This window comes from Pelobates fuscus, chromosome 6, assembly GCF_036172605.1.
Source record: "Pelobates fuscus isolate aPelFus1 chromosome 6, aPelFus1.pri, whole genome shotgun sequence".
NCBI lineage: Eukaryota > Metazoa > Chordata > Amphibia > Anura > Pelobatidae > Pelobates > Pelobates fuscus.
Genome location: NC_086322.1, coordinates 289,974,667 through 289,992,783, shown reverse-complemented (window position 1 = coordinate 289,992,783; position 18,117 = coordinate 289,974,667). Strand labels below are relative to the sequence as shown.

Sequence of the window (18,117 nt, the reverse complement as noted above, 5' to 3'; positions counted from 1 at the left end):
GTTTGAGGTATAACCCCGCATTCTTCAAGCTCAGAGCGATGGGAGCTATTTTCAACCATTTTAAATGATGCTGTTGTGAAGTTACTCTATTATGGACGTAGGGTACTAGTAGTTCTGCCTTAATAAACATTTTCTAGTTATCACTGTTAAGTAGAAACTGTTAGACATCACTGAACTAGGATGCCTTTGATGTAGTCTTTCCCCAAATCCATGCTTATTTTATGGCAAAACTGGCATCCAACACTTATCGCCAATACCTCTTGCCCTAGTATGGAATTCACTGTCGAAGTTGGTCAAAATTATCAGTCCAATCCCTCCCAGTTATATAGTGATTGTATTAGCCCATTCATGTTTTGTATATTCCACACAGTTTTTATCTCCCGATACGTGTTTGATCCTACCACCTCAGCTGAAAGGCTGTTCCTGGTATCTACAACTGTTACTGTGAATTAGCACCTTCTGGCAACATTCCACTGTCTAGCTACAAGAACTATAAAATGACTTGTTTACCAGTAAAACACTGTAAAAACACTGGGGACTTTTACTACGCAGGAGGAGTTGAAAGAGTTATATAGACATTACAATAAAAAAAATTCACAAATACCCAACGGCATGGAAGTGGTAATATAATATCATTTTATGCATTATAGCAGGGGTACAAAATAGACATCCAGCGGTTTCTAGAGAACTGTCTCCCCTCTGCCCCCCCACCCCCTTCCCCTGACTGGAGAGACAGTTAATGGTTTAATTTTATGACCAGAGTATTTATAACATTTATGCTGCAGTTTATTGAATAACCAGTTCCACGCACCCATTTATTTTCATATTTGTATTTTTTTTCTCATGCCTGTCTACTAACTATTTTAAAATTCTTGTCAATCTCAGTATCTACTCTTCCTCTTTATACCTGCATTTTGCATGCTCCAAAACTAGACCCGATTATGATGGACTATCTGTATTTTGGGTTGAGCTGAGTCCCACTGTCCCGATTGTGTTCCCTGATGTCCTGTATCCAGGATATTTTTGTCTAAATTTCACAATTTATTTGTCAATTGCAGGTTTAGTGAAAAAAAAAAACACTTATTTTTTTTTGTGTGTGTTAATATCTGTATTTTCCTTTTATCCCTTTGTGATTGCATGTTTTGTAGCCCACGGAGCAACGCAGGGGGGGAGTGGGCCTTGACAGGGCCAGAAAGTTGGCAGGTGAACTGGAGTTCAAGGGGTGGGCCTAGCTAGTGTGGGGAGGAGAGGGTTAGTTTAAATAGCGGCCATTTTAGGTTGAGGCCATCTTAATCTGAGCTGCCCTTACCTGTGAATTGTTACAGGTCAGAGTAGCTCTTCTTCTTTGTCTTTACTGCAGGTCATGGCGTCCGCCGAAGAAATCATGGCAGGAGTACGATCGTTGGTGCAGGAGAGAGGCTTCGGATGGTTACAGGAGCAGCTGGGGGTTCCGAGCACGTCTGCTCCCCCCGTCGGTGCGGCGGAGAAGAGGCCTGTCAGGCGGGCGAGACCGCCCCAGCGGCTCAGTCCGGGTGCGGTGCCGGCGGCGCGGAGGAAGAAGAGCCCTGCGGTCAGGGAGCGTGAGGTGGCTGGTGGGTCTGGAAGCCGGGTAGGCTCGGAGCGGCGGCCGGTGCTGCATGGTCGTCACGTTGCCGGTCAGGTTCGACGGAAGGCCGGGAAGGGGCCTCTAGCCCAGAGCGCCCTCTGCCGGCGGGCGGAAGAAAGGACACCCCTGGATGTTGCTGGTGCCCAGGGCAAGGAGGCTGAGCAGAGGATCGGAGGAGGAGCAGTGCTGGTGTCCCAGCGTCCCGGTGAGTCGCCCCCTGGGGGCAACACTGAGGGGCAGGGGGGTGTCAGGGGATCGGGGAGGACCATGACAGCGGGCTCACATGGAGGTGGTGGGGTCCAGGCGGGCAGCTCGACAAGCAAGTCAGCCCTGTCAGGGGTTAGGTCCTCAGCAGTGGATTCCGGGGAGGAGGGGAGCCAGAGGAGAGGGAGTGTGCCACAGCCCAGCGGCAGGTCAGAGGTGCAGAGGGACTACAGCCAGGAGCGGAGCGTTGGAAGGGGAGTAAGGGAGATGGTGACCGGGAAGGACAGCGCGAGGCGGGATAGTCGAAGCCAGAGGAGGGGCCATGCAGACGGGGACCCCCGGGGGTGTGATGCGCGGGAGGCCTTCTCAGGTCGCTCCCAGGTTCAACGGCGCAGGGCAAGACCCACAAAGAGGGCAGATAGAGCCACACCAAGCAGCGGGAGGGATGGATATGGCAGTTCAGGACGATCTTCGGAGCCAGGCAGGTCCAAGGACAGGAGTAATTCGAGGAGTAGGGATAGGAGGAGGAGGTCCACCACTAGGGACGGATGGAGGAGGTACCGGCGCAGCGAGTCAGGGTCGAAAGACAGTGTTGTGTCCAGGCGGAGTGAGACTAGGAGCGACCGTGGGTCCCAGGCCAAGCGGGGGACGGGGTCTGGTCGTGACAGGACAGGAGACAGATGTGACGGACGGGTGAGGCTCAATATGAACAGACTACCCAGGTCACCTTCTCATTACAGGTCACGAAGTGTGTCGCCTACAAGATTGGATCGCAGCAGGGCGGGCAGGAAACGGCGTCCCCTGGACGCTTCGGAGCCAGTCGAGGCGGCCGAAAGGACGGTACCCCCGCGGCCATCCGAGGTCCGGGGAGTGGGTGGTGAGTTGACATCTACACCTCATTCTGGGAGTTTGTTAGGATGCTTACAATCACTTTTGGGGTCCTGGTCGGGGGAGGCTGGGTCCCCTGGGCACTTCGGGAAGGTGTGGGCAGCGGATAGCGACTTGGGTGTGGGAGGGGGTCCCGTGGCGACAACGGCGGGGGGCGCGAGAGGGGGCGCCGCGGATGCGGATGCTGGGAAGGTCGACTGTGCGGGTGCTCTGGAAGACCGCGGCGATATTTCGGAGGCAGCTAGACAGAATGTACACGTGTCCTTCGCAGGACCGTTAGGCTGTCATTTGAAGGCTGAAGTTAAGGAGAGGATAGGAAAAGGGGAATTTGTCGAAATATTTTCGCTTCTTCCCTTAGAGGAGTTTTTAGATTTAAAGGAGGAAGACAAGAAGGACGCAAAAAAGGAGGAAGAGGAGAAACGGCGTAAGTATCGAAAAATACCTAAGACATTCGGTAACTGGCTGCGTGCCTTCTGTATACTGGCGAGCGTGATCGGGGAAAAGAACCCGGAACGGTGCTCACAGCTCTTTTGCTATCTGGACGGCATTGGGGATGCATACAGGACTTACGGGGGACTCGCTTGGTGGAGGTATGATGAGCAGTTTAGGCAGCGCCTAGCGGCGAATCCGGCCATGCGGTGGGACCAGATGGACCTGCCTTTGTGGATGAGGTTGATGATGGCCCAAAAGAGTGCCCCCTTTCTCGGGACAGCCGGCGCGGGCCCTAGTGGTGGCGCGTCGGCGGGACAGAAGAAGGGTTTGTGCTGGCTCTTCAACGAGGGGCAGTGCAAGTGGGGAGCGTCCTGTAGATTCAAACATGAGTGCTCCGGCTGTGGCGGCAATCATGGCCTCTCCAGATGCTTCAAGAAAGGGAAAGCTGGCACTGGAGGGGGGGGCACTGGCGCGGCAGCCCCTGTTGCTGCGGCGGGGGGCATCTCCGGTGAAGGTAGACGCGATGTTGCCGTGGCTAAGGCAATACGCTAATCGGGAAATAGCCAGATTTTTGTGGGACGGGTTCACGAACGGTTTCGTGATTCCGTTCCAGGACAGGGGTCCGGGTGTGCTTTGCGGGAACCTCAAATCGGTGCTGGCTCATCCGGGGGTGGTTAGGGAGAAGTTGCAGAAGGAGGTGAGTTTAGGGAGGATGGCAGGCCCGTTTGCGGCTTCGCCCATGCCGGGTTTGAGGGTGTCCCCGCTAGGGGTGGTCCCTAAGAAGGAAGTGGGCAAGTTCCGTTTGATACATCACTTATCGTACCCGGCTGGGGCGTCGGTGAATGATGATATCGACGCGACCTTGTGCTCTGTCTCCTATACATCATTTGACAATGCTGTCGAGTTGGTGCGGAGGGCGGGGCGCGGGGCATTGATGGCTAAGGTGGATGTGGAGGCGGCGTTTAGATTGCTTCCCATTCACCCGGATTGTCATCATTTACTTGGTTGCTACTTCGACGGGGAGTTTTTTGTGGATCTCTGTTTGCCTATGGGTTGCGCTATATCTTGCGCATACTTTGAAAAGTTCAGCACGTTCCTGGAGTGGGTGGTCCGGAAGGAGTCGGCCGGGGGTGCGGTGGTACACTACCTAGACGACTTCTTGTGTGTCGGCCCGGCAGGGTCGGGGCGTTGTGGGCAGATACTGAAAGTGTTCCAGTGGGTAGCACATAAGTTTGGGGTGCCGTTGGCGGCAGATAAAACGGTGGGACCGGTAACGTGCCTCAGTTTCCTAGGGCTGGAAATTGACTCGGTGCGCGGGGAGTGCAGGTTGCCGCTTGACAAACTGCACGCCCTGCGGGAATCGGTGGATGCGGTGGCAAAGGCGAGGAAGGTGACGTTGAGGGGTTTGCAGTCGTTGATAGGGAGCCTTAACTTCGCTTGTCGGGTGATTCCCATGGGGAGAGTTTTTTGCCGGCTGCTGGCTCACGCAACGAGCGGGGTGAAGCGGCCGTCGCACTACGTGAGAGTTTCAGCTGAGATGAGGGCTGACTTAAAGGTGTGGGCGCGTTTTTTGCGGGATTTCAATGGTCGGGTGTTTTTCCGGGTTCCGGTGGGGTCCTCGGAGGATGTGAGACTGTTCACGGACGCTTCGGGTAGCGTAGGGTTTGGGGCCTTTTTCGCGGGTCGGTGGTGCGCGGAGGAGTGGCCGGTGGCTTGGAGGTCGAGCCCGCTGATTAGGAACCTGGCATTCCTGGAGTTCTTTCCAGTGGTGGTGGCGGTGACGCTGTGGGGTGGGGACCTTGCTAACAAGAAAGTAGTATTTTATTCGGATAATATGGCAGTGGTGCAGGCCATTAATGGCTTGTCCGCGTCCTCGTTGCCGGTTGTTCGATTGCTAAGACAGTTGGTGTTGTTATGCATGTCATTTAACATTGTGTTCAGGGCTAAGCATATTCCGGGTTTGGAAAACGTTGTGGCTGACGCGTTGTCTCGTTTTCAGTGGGATCGTTTTCGGGAGGCGGCACCGGAGGCGCAGGAATCGGGACACGCTTGCCCGGAGGAGATGTGGCAGCTCGCGACATCCTGCTTGGGGAGTACATAAAACATTCGCTGGCCCCGGGCACATGGTCTTCTTACGTTAAGGTTTGGCGGGTTTGGGATGAGACGGTGCTTCTGTTAGGCTCGGATGTCTCCGCATCTAGCCGGTTGGATGTATTGTTATGGATTCTGTGCCATTTGTTTGCTGAGCGTTCCTCCCCCTCCATGGTGGATAGGCACCTCGCGGCCCTGGCGTTTCTCTTTAAATTCAATGGTTGGGTGGATGTGACCAAACATTTCCTGGTAAGACAAGCGGTGCGGGGCTTTCGGAAAGGTAAGAAGGTTCGGGATGAGAGGAGGCCGGTTTCATTTCAGGTTTTACAAGGTTTGGTGGAGCGGTTACCGGACATATGTTTTTCGGGGCACGAGGTGGCTCTGTTTTCAACGGCGTTTGTATGGGCCTTTTTCGGGGCCTTTAGGATTGGGGAATTGGTCAGTGCAAGCAAGGCGGGTAATGGGGGACTGAGATTGGAGGACGTAGCGGTGTGTTCGGACAGGGTGAGGATACGGTTGGCCCGTTCCAAGACGGATGTCTTTGGGAAAGGTTGTGCGGTTACACTGGGTGCGTTGCCGGGATCGGGTGTGTGCCCTGTGGCCTGCGGGGCCAGGTTCCTGGAGTTAAGGCCGGAAGTCAAGGGTTGTTTTTTAGTGCATGCGGACGGTTCAGCGCTGTCGCGCTTCCAATTTACTAAGATTTTTCGGTTGGGGCTAAAGGGGATGGGGTTAGACCCCTTACAATTCGGAACGCACTCCTTCCGCATTGGGGCGGCCACGGAAGCCGCACGGCTGGGTTTGGGGAACGAGCGGATCAAGCGTATCGGTCGTTGGGAATCGATGCGGTTTCGATCGTATGTACGCCCAGACAGGTTGGTGTGAACATAACAATATGGGGGTGCAGCTGGGCTGCTGGGGTGATACTTACTGTTGTTTTTGTCTCTCCTAGGTTGGACGGCATGGATAATTGGTCATTCTTACGTCTATTGGGCTCAGAAGAGAGCTGCAGTTCGAAAGAATGGGTTACAGCTGGGCTTTCCTTTGGAGCAAGTGGAGATATACTGGTTTGGGTATCGGGGCTTCGACTGGCGGAGCGTCAGTGGGGAACTTTTTCGCAAGGTGACGGGTCGGGCATTGCCAGACGTGGTGGTGATCCACGGCGGGGGTAATGACCTGGGTCTGGTGCCGCTGCGCGGCTTGGTAAGGCAAATGAAGCGAGATGTGGATCGGCTGCGGGACCTGGTCCCTGGCGTGACAGTGGTGTGGTCGGAGATGGTGCCTCGGTGCAGGTGGAGACACGCCAGGGACACGGCCGCGGTAGCACGATCCAGGGGTAAGATCAATAAGATCATGGCTAGTTTTGTTCGGAGAGTGGGGGGCGTAGTGGTACGGCACAGGGAACTGGAGGAGATGTTACCTGGTTACTTTAGGTCGGACGGTGTGCACCTTTCTGATGTAGGTTGCGACTTATTCAACTTAGGCTTGCAGGAGGGGATCGCGCAGGCCCTATTTATGTGTGGTGGGGGTCGCACATGAGCTTAAGGGGTCAAGTCATGTGCTGTGGCGGAAATAGGGCTTGGGTAAACTGGCTATTTGGGGGTTATGAATGTGTTATGCCAAGTTCTAGGCTGGAGTAGGACGGAAGTTAAAGTGTTTGGTAGGTTCTAGCCCGGAGGTGGCGACGAACCTAGGGGTGTAGGGGTGTCTGGGTACACCCCTGCAGGTAAACAAATGTTGGGGGCCTCTTTGGTAGGCCAGGTATTATTCGTTATGTATCAATTGTTATGTTTGTATTGTTTTGGTAGGGTCATTGTTGGGGGTATTTGGGATCGAGAGGAACGGAGTTATTACTGTTGACAATGACCCTAAATTGTTAATTTAAATAATTTTATAATTAATAAAGCTGTGGACGTTGTACTCCAACAGAAGAAGCGGTGTCTGTGTTTTATTTATAATTTTGCACATGCCGAATAACGTCTGTGCACATGTCATGTAGCCCACGGAGCAACGCAGGGGGGGAGTGGGCCTTGACAGGGCCAGAAAGTTGGCAGGTGAACTGGAGTTCAAGGGGTGGGCCTAGCTAGTGTGGGGAGGAGAGGGTTAGTTTAAATAGCGGCCATTTTAGGTTGAGGCCATCTTAATCTGAGCTGCCCTTACCTGTGAATTGTCCCTCCCACCCTCCCTTTATGTTATGTCTTGGGGTAGTTCCCGTTTGGTCACAGCGGCGGGAAATAGGGCTTGGGTAAACTGGCTATTTGGGGGTTATGAATGTGTTATGCCAAGTTCTAGGCTGGAGTAGGACGGAAGTTAAAGTGTTTGGTAGGTTCTAGCCCGGAGGTGGCGACGAACCTAGGGGTGTAGGGGTGTCTGGGTACACCCCTGCAGGTAAACAAATGTTGGGGGCCTCTTTGGTAGGCCAGGTATTATTCGTTATGTATCAATTGTTATGTTTGTATTGTTTTGGTAGGGTCATTGTCGGGGGTATTTGGGATCGAGAGGAACGGAGTTATTACTGTTGACAATGACCCTAAATTGTTAATTTAAATAATTTTATAATTAATAAAGCTGTGGACGTTGTACTCCAACAGAAGAAGCGGTGTCTGTGTTTTATTTATAATTTTGCACATGCCGAATAACGTCTGTGCACATGTCAAGTGAAAGTACATATGGAAACATATGAAAATATACACACTAGTTAATTTCCTGTTGTTTCTGTGACTCATGTGAGATCGCAACATTGAAACATGCAGGAAAATCTGCAGGTTGCTCAGCTAAGAAATCTGTTTTTGTAGGTACTGGGCCTCTACTCTCCATAGACAGCAATAGAAACCAGCGCCACCTCGTCAGAGCGGTCGTAAATAGCATTACGTCCCAAAACTCAAAACTCAAAAAAAAAAAAAAAAGTAAATCAGTTTATTTCGACAACTGGCATAGTTACTAACCTCAGAAACTGAGAGACACATGGGCACTGGGTAACCCTACCAGCATGAAACAAGGATATTATGAGGGTTACAGTAGTTATAGGGGGTTATCCATAACCCAAACGAGGATATAGTATAGGGCCCTTGGCAAAGAGTGGAAGAGAGAGAATAGTACACTAATTAATTATGCAGACGGTTTTTAATTTGACATTATCATAAACTGCTTTTAAAGAAAGACTATAAGTTGGGCCAGGTACATATCTTTTTCTCTGTTCTTACTTGTGACAAACACCTAGAGGTGACCAATCAATAGGTTTATCTTCATCTAAAAGTGGCCTCGTGAATATCTGGGTTTGGAAAATAGTACAGACTAACTTGTCTAGAGCACTATTTTCATTGGGTGGCGTGTCGGAGCGGCTCAGTGCTCGCGTCGTCCAATTTATACCAAACTCCTCCCATTATCCATTTGTATTTTATCAAATATTTAGCATATTTTGTTTGCATGTAGTAGGAAGCTTGTCGTATAGTAAATATTCACTGTAGGATTTATGCATTGCATTGTCCAAATGTCGAGCCCTCTTCCAGAATCAGATTGACTCTAGAGACCAATTGAGATGTTAAATTCAAATCCAGGGACTGACCATTGAAACCTAAGCCAGTTGGCAGAGATATCTGTCTACAATGGAGCAGCTCTGACCACATGAACAAGTTGGCAACTCATATCATTTTAAGCTATTAGTTCAGGGCTGAAGGAGTGTTTGTCAGTAAACTGTGTTCACTCTCTGCATCCCACAATGCCCTTGTCATAGAACCAATAAAGATAAGGCCGTGATTATCATTATTGTAGCTGGGGATGGGGGCGAGGTGGATAACACAAAACATTTTGCATTAAAAGAAAACAGATTCTAGGCCAGGGATTTATTTAAAGGGACAGTGTGAACACTAAAACCAGTTAATCTCATTCAATTGGTTATAGCGCCTGGAGTCCTCTGGCACTGTCCCTCTATTTAGTATGAAATCATTTTTAACCTGTGCCACCCACAGCCTGGCCCTCACTGAACGTGTGGCTAAGGCAGAGATTACACACTTCCTTGTAGTCATACCAATTCATACCAGCAATGGGTGCTGTGATAGGATGAAAGCAGTCACTGCTGTTTAGGCTAACGCCTGGTTCGGAGATTGTTAGTGGTTCTAAAATGGTTTGACTACTTACAATGAGAGTCGCTAGGGCATTCTTGGCACTATGACCAGTGGTTATGGTGCTTGAAGTGTTCCTTAAACCTCACTATATTGATGTATCAATCTCAAGATAGCGTGATAAAGTATGAAAATTTATATAGAACCCAGTTTTACGTCAACAATGATCTCAAACTATGGCAGAACATAGCTGAAACATTTTTGGTTTGTGATCTCTTTGAAAACAAGCAGAAATTAATATGGATTAATAAATACGGTCTCTGGATTGCGACCAGGGACTTTATTACTTATTTTTTATTTTCCAGAACTTTGTGTTACTTCACAGTCACACAGTGATCTGGAAAATACCAAGATACCGCTTATAATTGAAGGATTGCATCTGAATCTGGACACTGTACAAATGGTGGGTGGATGTAATCTGTGTTCTCTGTATTCATCAAACCAGGCAACTAGCCTTTGTGGCTACAAATAGTTGTAGCCACAAAGGCTAGTTGTTTCCTGGTATGTTACCCTCTCTGCAACAGGACAATTCTATAAAGAAAGGATTCTCTTCATGTTCAAAAATGTATAATTATAGAATTGAATAAAAAAAGTAAATACAAATAAATAAAAAAATTAAAGGACCACTATTGGCACCCAGAACATTTCATCTCAATGATGTGGGCTGGGTGCAGTTGCCCTGTTCTTAGAGCCCTGCAGTGTAAAATATAGAATTTCTTTTGTAGGTACAACAATGTTATAATTGCATTGGATTGGCTGAGATCATCAAAATTGATGATCTCAGCCAAGGAGTCGGGGCGATAGCGGACAAATGAGCACCCTGGATTTAAGTTAAGTAAAACCTTTTTTATTAAACCTTTGTGGGGGGAATGGGGGGGGGGGGCACTAAATAGTAAGGAGAACACTATAACGTTAGGATTTCATTTTTGTATTCATAATGCTATAATGTTCCTTTAAATGCCCATAAGCAGGCTGACAAACAATCACACGCTATAAATCAAATATATTGCATATAAAACTATCTTATATATAAGAGATTTACTAAAGTGAGAAATGCATGATGATAATGCAGTCTGGCAAATTTAAAGACAGCTCATTAAATATTTTAGTATATATGTTTATGTTATAATAGAATACCTAACAATATGACAAATGGCCCAAGAGGGACACTTTTTGACACTCCTGTCACCTGGGGGAAGGGGTGTCTCTCAACTCACACACTGCACATTACAGTGAGTTTATGGCTGTGTAAGTCTGTGATACTCACACACTGGATTAAATGGCACTATCGCCCAAAACAACTTGACAAAAAAACTTTGTACTAGTAGTTTGGGTAGCAAATACATAAAAAATATTTTAAAATAGGTTTTTATCCCATTGTGTCTACCGCGGAACTGATTGTCAAGTAGAGCGAAGAGACCTAACCCAGGAGCGGCAGGCTAGAGTTCACTCACCACCGGACCACCAGTGCTTCACCACTAGCAGGGCTGGTGCAAGAATTTTTGACACCCTAGGCAAAGCCTCATTTTGCTCCCCTATTGGCTCCGCCGTTGACTCCACCTCCTCCTGTAGTGTGTGTGTAGTGGGATGCAGGAGGGCAGAGGCGGCTCTCTAATTAGGCGGCCGCCTAAGGCCTCACGCAGATCTCACGCAAATCTCCTGAGGGCAGACTGACATGTCGGGTTCTCGGTCTATGACCGAGGACCTGACACAGGAGGGGGCCCGGCGGCTTGCCCTTTGTGCCGCCGGGTGCGAGAACCCTCCTTTCAGTCCGCCTGGGGAGAGAGCCAGCCTCAGTCTGCAGCTCCGCCGGGTGTGAGCTGCAGACTGAGGTCTCGCGATCTCCAGCCAATCAGAGCGTTGCCGCGGGTTACCACGGCAACGCTCTGAATGGAGATCGCGAGACATTCCCCATGTGGTCTGCAGCTCTGCATCTGGCAGAGCTGCAGACCGGAAAGCCCACTGGACCACCAGGGACAGATTGACCCCACCGGACCACCAGGGAAAAAGCTACATTTTGACCCCCCTCACCCTGCCACCCCACCTGTCACCCCCTGCCACTTCACCCTATCACCCCCTCCTCACCCTGCCACTTCACCCTGTCACCCCCCTCACCCTGCCACTTCACCCTATCACCCCCTCCTCACCCTGCCACTTCACCCTGACACCCCCCATCACCCTGCCACTTCACCCTATCACCCCCTCCTCACCCTGCCACTTCACCCTGTCACCCCCCTCACCCTGCCACTTCACCCTGTCACCCCCCTCACCCTGCCACTTCACCCTATCACCCCCCCCTCACGCTGCCACTTCACCCTGTCACCCCATCTCACCCTGTCACCCCTCTCTCACACTGCCACCCAACCTGTCACCCCCATCTCACCCTTCCACCCCACGTGTCACCCCCCTGTCACCCTGCCACCCCACCTGTCACCCACTCTCACGCTGCCACCCCACCTGTCAGTCCCTGTCACCCCACCTGTCACCCCCTCTCACTCCACATCTCACCCTGTCACCCCACCTCTTACTCTGTCACCCACCCTGTGACCCCACACTGTCACCCACCCTGTCACTCCCCACACACTGTCACCCCACCTCACACTGTCACCCCCTAATACTGTCACCCCCTCTCACCCTGTCACCCCCTCTCATCCTGCCACCCCACCTGTCACCCCCCTCACCCTTCCTCCCCTCTCACCCCACATCTGACCCTGTCACTCACCCTGCCACCCCACCTGTCACCCCCTAATACTGTCACCCCCTCTCATCCTCTCACCCCACCTGTCACCCCCTCACCCTGCCTCCCCTCTCACCCCACCTGTCACCCCCTCTCACCCTGCCACCTCACCTGTCACCCCCTCTCACCCTGCCACCCACCCTGTGACTCCCCACACTATGTCACCCCCCTTACTCTGTCACCTTACCCTGTCACTCCCCACACACCGTCACCCCACCTCACACTGTCACCCCCTAATACTGTCACCCTCTCTCACTCTGTCACCTCCTCTCACTCTGTCTCACCCTGTCACCCCCCTAACACTATGTCACCCCCTAACACTATGTCACTCTCCCTCTCACACTAGGTCTCCCCCCTCACACTAGGTCTCCCCCCGTCACACTAGGTCTCCACCCCTCACACTAGGTCTCCACCCCTCACACTAGGTCTCCCCCCTCACACATTAGGTCTCCCCCCTCACACATTAGGTCTCCCCCCTCACACATTAGGTCTCCCCCCCTCTCACCCTGTCGCCCCCTCTTACTCTGTCACCCCCTCTTACTCTGTCACCCCCTCTTACTCTGTCATCCCCCCCTCTCGCTGTCACCCTCCCTCTCATGCTGTCACCCTCCCTCTCATGCTGTCACTCTCCCTCTCATGCTGTCACCCTCCCTCTCACGCTGTCACCCCCTCTGTCTCTTCCCTCTTACTCTGTCACACCCCTTACACGAATGTAACCCTCTCACACTAATGTCACCCCCTCACACTAATGTCACTCCCTCTTACTCTGTCACACCCCTTACACGAATGTAACCCTCTCACACTAATGTCACCCCCTCACACTAATGTCACTCCCTCTTACTCTGTCACACCCCTTACACGAATGTAACCCTCTCACACTAATGTCACCCGCCTCTTACTCTGTCACACCCCTTACACTAATGTAACCCTCTCACACTGATGTCACCCCCTTCTTACTCTGTCCCCCCCTCACACTATGCCACCCCCCTACACTATGTCATTTTCCCCACACACTCTGTCACCTCTCTCCGCACACACTGTAACCTACCTCCATACACACTATCTCTCCCTCTAAACAAACAGGCACCACTCTCCGCACTCTGGCACCCTCCTGCTCTTTTACACTCACCCTGCCACAGTTACTCCTTTACTCACCCTGTCACCCCCTAAAGGCAATCATTCTACACACTGTCATAAAACATAGCGTCGCCATAAACTCAGTGCCAAAGGCCACAGGCAGTACACAAACATACACATGCTCAGAGAAACATACATACATGTACAAAGATACTCACTTTGTAACGATGTATACAAAGACTAGTTCTCTATATCCAGTACTGCAAGCTTCCCCTTCAATATATCTACAGCTTCTTATACACACACAAGTCAACTGCAATTTTTTTCCAATAATGGTGTTAGTGGGGGCCTCATGTATGAGTTTCGCCTAAGGCCTCGCCAAGTCTAGAGCCGCCACTGCAGGAGGGTGTGTATTGTGGATGTGGTGTACATGTATGGTGGATGCAGTGTGTGTAATAGATGTAAAGTGTGTGTTTATATGGTGAATGCAGATTGTATGTTTGTGTGATGGATGCAGTGGGTGCAGTGTCTGTGTAATTTATGTAGTGTTTGTGTGTAGTGGATATAGTGTGAACTGGATGCAGTGTACGTATAGCGAATGCAGAGTGTATATTTATGTAGTGGATGCAGTGTGTAACGTGGCAGTGTGTATAATATAAAGTGGCGGTGTGTAAAGTGGAAGGTGACGGTGTGTATAGTGTAAAGCGGCAGTGTGTAAAGTGGAAGGTGGCGGTGTGTATAGTGTAAAGCGGCAGTGTGTACAGTGGAAGGTGGCGGTGTTTATAGTGTAAACCAGCAGTGTGTAAAGTGTAAAATGGTGTGTATAGTGTAAACTGGCAGTGTGTAAAGTGGAAGGTGGTGGTGTGTATAGTATAAAGTGGAAGTGTGTACAGTGGAAGGTGGCAGTGTGTGTATAGTGTAAATTGGTAGTGTGTACAGTGGAAGGTGGCAGTGTGTGTGTATAGTGTAAAGTGGTAGTGTGTATAGTGGAAGGTGGCGGTGTGTATAATATAAAGTGGCGGTGTGTACAGTGGAAGGTGGCAGTGTGTATAGTGTAAAGCAGCAGTGTGTAAAGTGTAAAATAGTGGTGTGTATAGTGTAAACTGGCGGTGTGTAAAGTGGAAGGTGGCGGTGTGTAAAGTGTAAAGTGGCAGTGTGTACAGTGGAAGGTGGCAGTGTGCAAAGAAGAAGTTGACAGTGTGTAAAGTGGAAGGTGGCTGTGTGTATAGTGTAAAGTGGCAGTATGTACAGTGGAAGGTGGCGGTGTGTATAGTGTAATGTGACAGTGCGTGCTGCGTTTTGCGAGCACCCCTTCCAAATGTGCGCCCTAGGCTGGCGCCTACTTTGCCTATAGGTGGTGCTGGCCCTGACCACTAGACCACCAGGGCTTGTAAGCAATGTACCCCCTCCCTAAACAAAGGTAAGGGATGGGGGATATAAAGTATATTTTTTTAATTAAAGAAATACACACACACACACACACACACACACACACACACATATATATATATATATATATATATATATATATATATAAAAATAAAAATACATTTGCCTTAGTTTGCCCACCTCCCACACACAATCCATTCTAACACATTCACACACTGCACTCCTCATTTACACACATAATGCACACCCCACACAAATGCACAGCTTCCCTCACATACACACACTGCACTCCTCATACACATAGACAAACTCTGCACCTCTCACACAAACACACTGCACCCCTCACATGCTCACAAACACTGCACCCCTCACTCACACACACACTGCACCCCTCACTCACACACACACTGCATCCCTCGCACACACACACTGCGTCCCTCGCACACAAACACTGCGTCCCTCGCACACAAACACTGCGTCCCTCGCACACAAACACTGCATCCCTCGCACACAAACACACTGCACCCCTCACACACACTGTAACTCTCACCCACACACTCACACTGCACACACACACACACAAACTGCACCCCTCACAACACTGTAACCCACACACAGACACACACACACAAACACAGCAACCCTCCCACACACATTGCACTTCTCACATACATGTAGACAAACACTGGTTCCCTCAAATAAACAGACTGCACCCCTCACATGCTCACAAACACTGCACCCCTCACTCACACACACCGTACCCCCCCACACACACACTTTACCACTCACTCTCACACACACTGTACCCCTCACATACATAAACTACACCCCCTCACACACACACACACACACAGACTGCACCCCTCACACACACTGTAACTCTCACACACACATTGCACCCTTCACAACACTGCAACCCTCACACACACACACACACTGCACCCTTCACAACACTGCAACCCTCACACACACACACACACAAACAAACAAAAAAACAGCATCCCTCTCACACACACTCACTGAATCCCACACACACACCACACCCCTTCCACACACACACTGCACCTCTCTCACACACAGCCCTCACACACACTGCACCCCTCACACACATATTGCATCCCTCACACGCATATTGTACCCCTCACACACACACTGCACCGCTCACACACAGATTGCAAACCCTCATACACACATTGTAGCCCTCACATGCCCTTTACCCCTACACACATTACATTTTAGATGCACACACTACATCCTAGATCCCCTACACAACTCTGGATCCTCTACACACACACACAATCCCATATAGACACTCTGGATCCTCTACACACACACACACACACTAAATACCCCATACAATGGATCTCCTATAGACACACACTGTCTCAGTACACACACTACATTTTTGTCATGCACACTTTGTATCCTCTATATGCACACTAGATCCACTATAAGCAAATACACACTACATTCTCAAAACACACTTTCTACAAACCCTGCACACACTACATCACAGACTCGCTACATAGCCTATACACACTATACCTCCTATACAAACACTTTATCTCTACATCACGCAATCCCACAAGCAGGCTCCAAACACAGGCACAATGCACTTTCCTGGCCCTTTTTTCCTCTGGTATCCCATCTATGGAGACACCAGAGACACGTCACAAGCAAATACCACGCTAGCATGTTAATAAATTGCTTGCGATGTGCAGAAAAAAATACAGGGATTTTTTCTCATGCTAGAGCTCTTCAGCAGAACTCTGCGCATGGTTTGCCCTGGAAGAGCATTGAACCAACATGCTCACTTTGAGTGGAGGCATGCTTGTCATTGGTGATGACGAAACACCCTCCTCCAGCTTCTCTGTGGGCCACTTTGATAAAAAATTGCCTGGGCAAAATAATTTCCCGGTCAGGCCCTGGCATGAAATCACTCTGTTCTGACGCCTGCTTACTGGCAATGAAGGCAGCGTGTTGGCATCACTGAAGAGGCTTGCCCTCAAGCAGAGCAAATCAGTGAGCGTCAAAGAAGAACGTGGCGGATTGGAGAGCAGCAAAGATGGAGCGGGTGTGGATCTGTCTAATGAGATTGCGGCCGGGGAGTGGAAGCCAAGTGGTTACAGGTTCAGTTTTAAAAATTTTTTTTTGCTGTGGAGCTCTGTGATACACTCAAACATTGATTATCACTGTGAGTTGTATTGCCATAGAGCTCTGTGATACACTCAAACATTGATTATCACTGTGAGTTTTATAGCCATGGAGCTCTGTGAGACACTCAAACATAGATTATCACTGTGAGTTTTATTGCCATGGAGCTCTGTGATACACTCATTTCCAATTAACTGTTACTGAACTGCATTAAGCAACATTAATATGCTACAATGTGAACACTATCTAAAGAGGATTATAGCAATGTTAAACATTAAATCTCTTTTATAGCTCACGTATCAACCAAAAGCTATATTTGAAAGCCCTAAACAATATTTATTATGCGACTATGGAGAATAACAAAGCAAGCGTTACATTCGGCTGAACTGCAAGCAAACCGTGTGAATTAAAATTAAAATTAGGGTTTTGGGATATTCGGTGTGCCATTAACACGTGGCACTATATCATTTGCTCGTCAGGATGCATGGACTCTCATGGGAACTGCGGCTGCACTATAGCGGGAGAGATCCCTCTTGGTTACCTCTGGTATAGATAGTTAATTAGGCTCAGCATCCATGTGATGAATACTGCTTAGTTGACAATGCTCCTTCAAAATTCAATAAATGAATACTTTTACCCTGCTTTTCTTCTTAACCAGATTAATAGACCAGAACTGCTATTTGTGTGGATATAACAGGACTCCTAATTGGCACTGGCTGTAGTGTTGATAAGTTAAATATTACCCCCTTTCATCTTCTGTTCTTTAATGCCCTCCATTCGTACATCCATCCCTGTATACACAAACGCATCAACAACAGTTATAGACAGATAAAGAAATTTATATTGCTGCGAATAGCTTAATTCTCTAGTATTTGTTCAAAGAAGGTTGGGTTACTTTTTTTTATTGATTTAAAGGTACAATAAAGACTTAACCTAGAGAATAAAAAAGCTCAGACCTTTCCAAATATGTATTTTTTATTTATTTTTTATATTCTAACTTAACTTTTTTCTTTGGTTTTTACTGTATGTATTGGGGCTGATGTGTACTGTGGTCGTTGCTGTGTGATACTTTTGTATCACACAGCTAGGTTGCAATGCTGCCGTCCATCCCATGTGTTCCCTATTAAGGGTTAATAAGCATGTAGGGATGTGTATAAAAAACACCCTTTCTGTCTCATTAGAGATATCTTTGCCAGAAGCTCAAGGAAGCAAGGTAAATGGATAGAGTTAGGACCCACCTAGGAGGTCTGCCTTGACGTGGCAGGTGGGCATTCCCTCTCATGGCCATTGGAGGTAACTAAAGACCTCCATTTGTTTAAATATACATAGGGGTTTGGGAAAGAGCGCAGGTTACTTTTTTCTTTGTTTTTTACTGTATGTATTGGGGCTGATGTGTACTATGGTCGTTGCTGCCGCCCAGG

At 49.3% G+C, this 18,117-nt stretch overlaps 1 protein-coding gene across 2 annotated transcripts in view; it reads right to left on the bottom strand.

The window, feature by feature from the left end:
* Positions 1–18,117, bottom strand: part of HNF4A (hepatocyte nuclear factor 4 alpha) — a 138,740-nt gene that overhangs the window by 40,023 nt on the left and 80,600 nt on the right. The gene's annotated exons all lie outside the window — the stretch shown is intronic.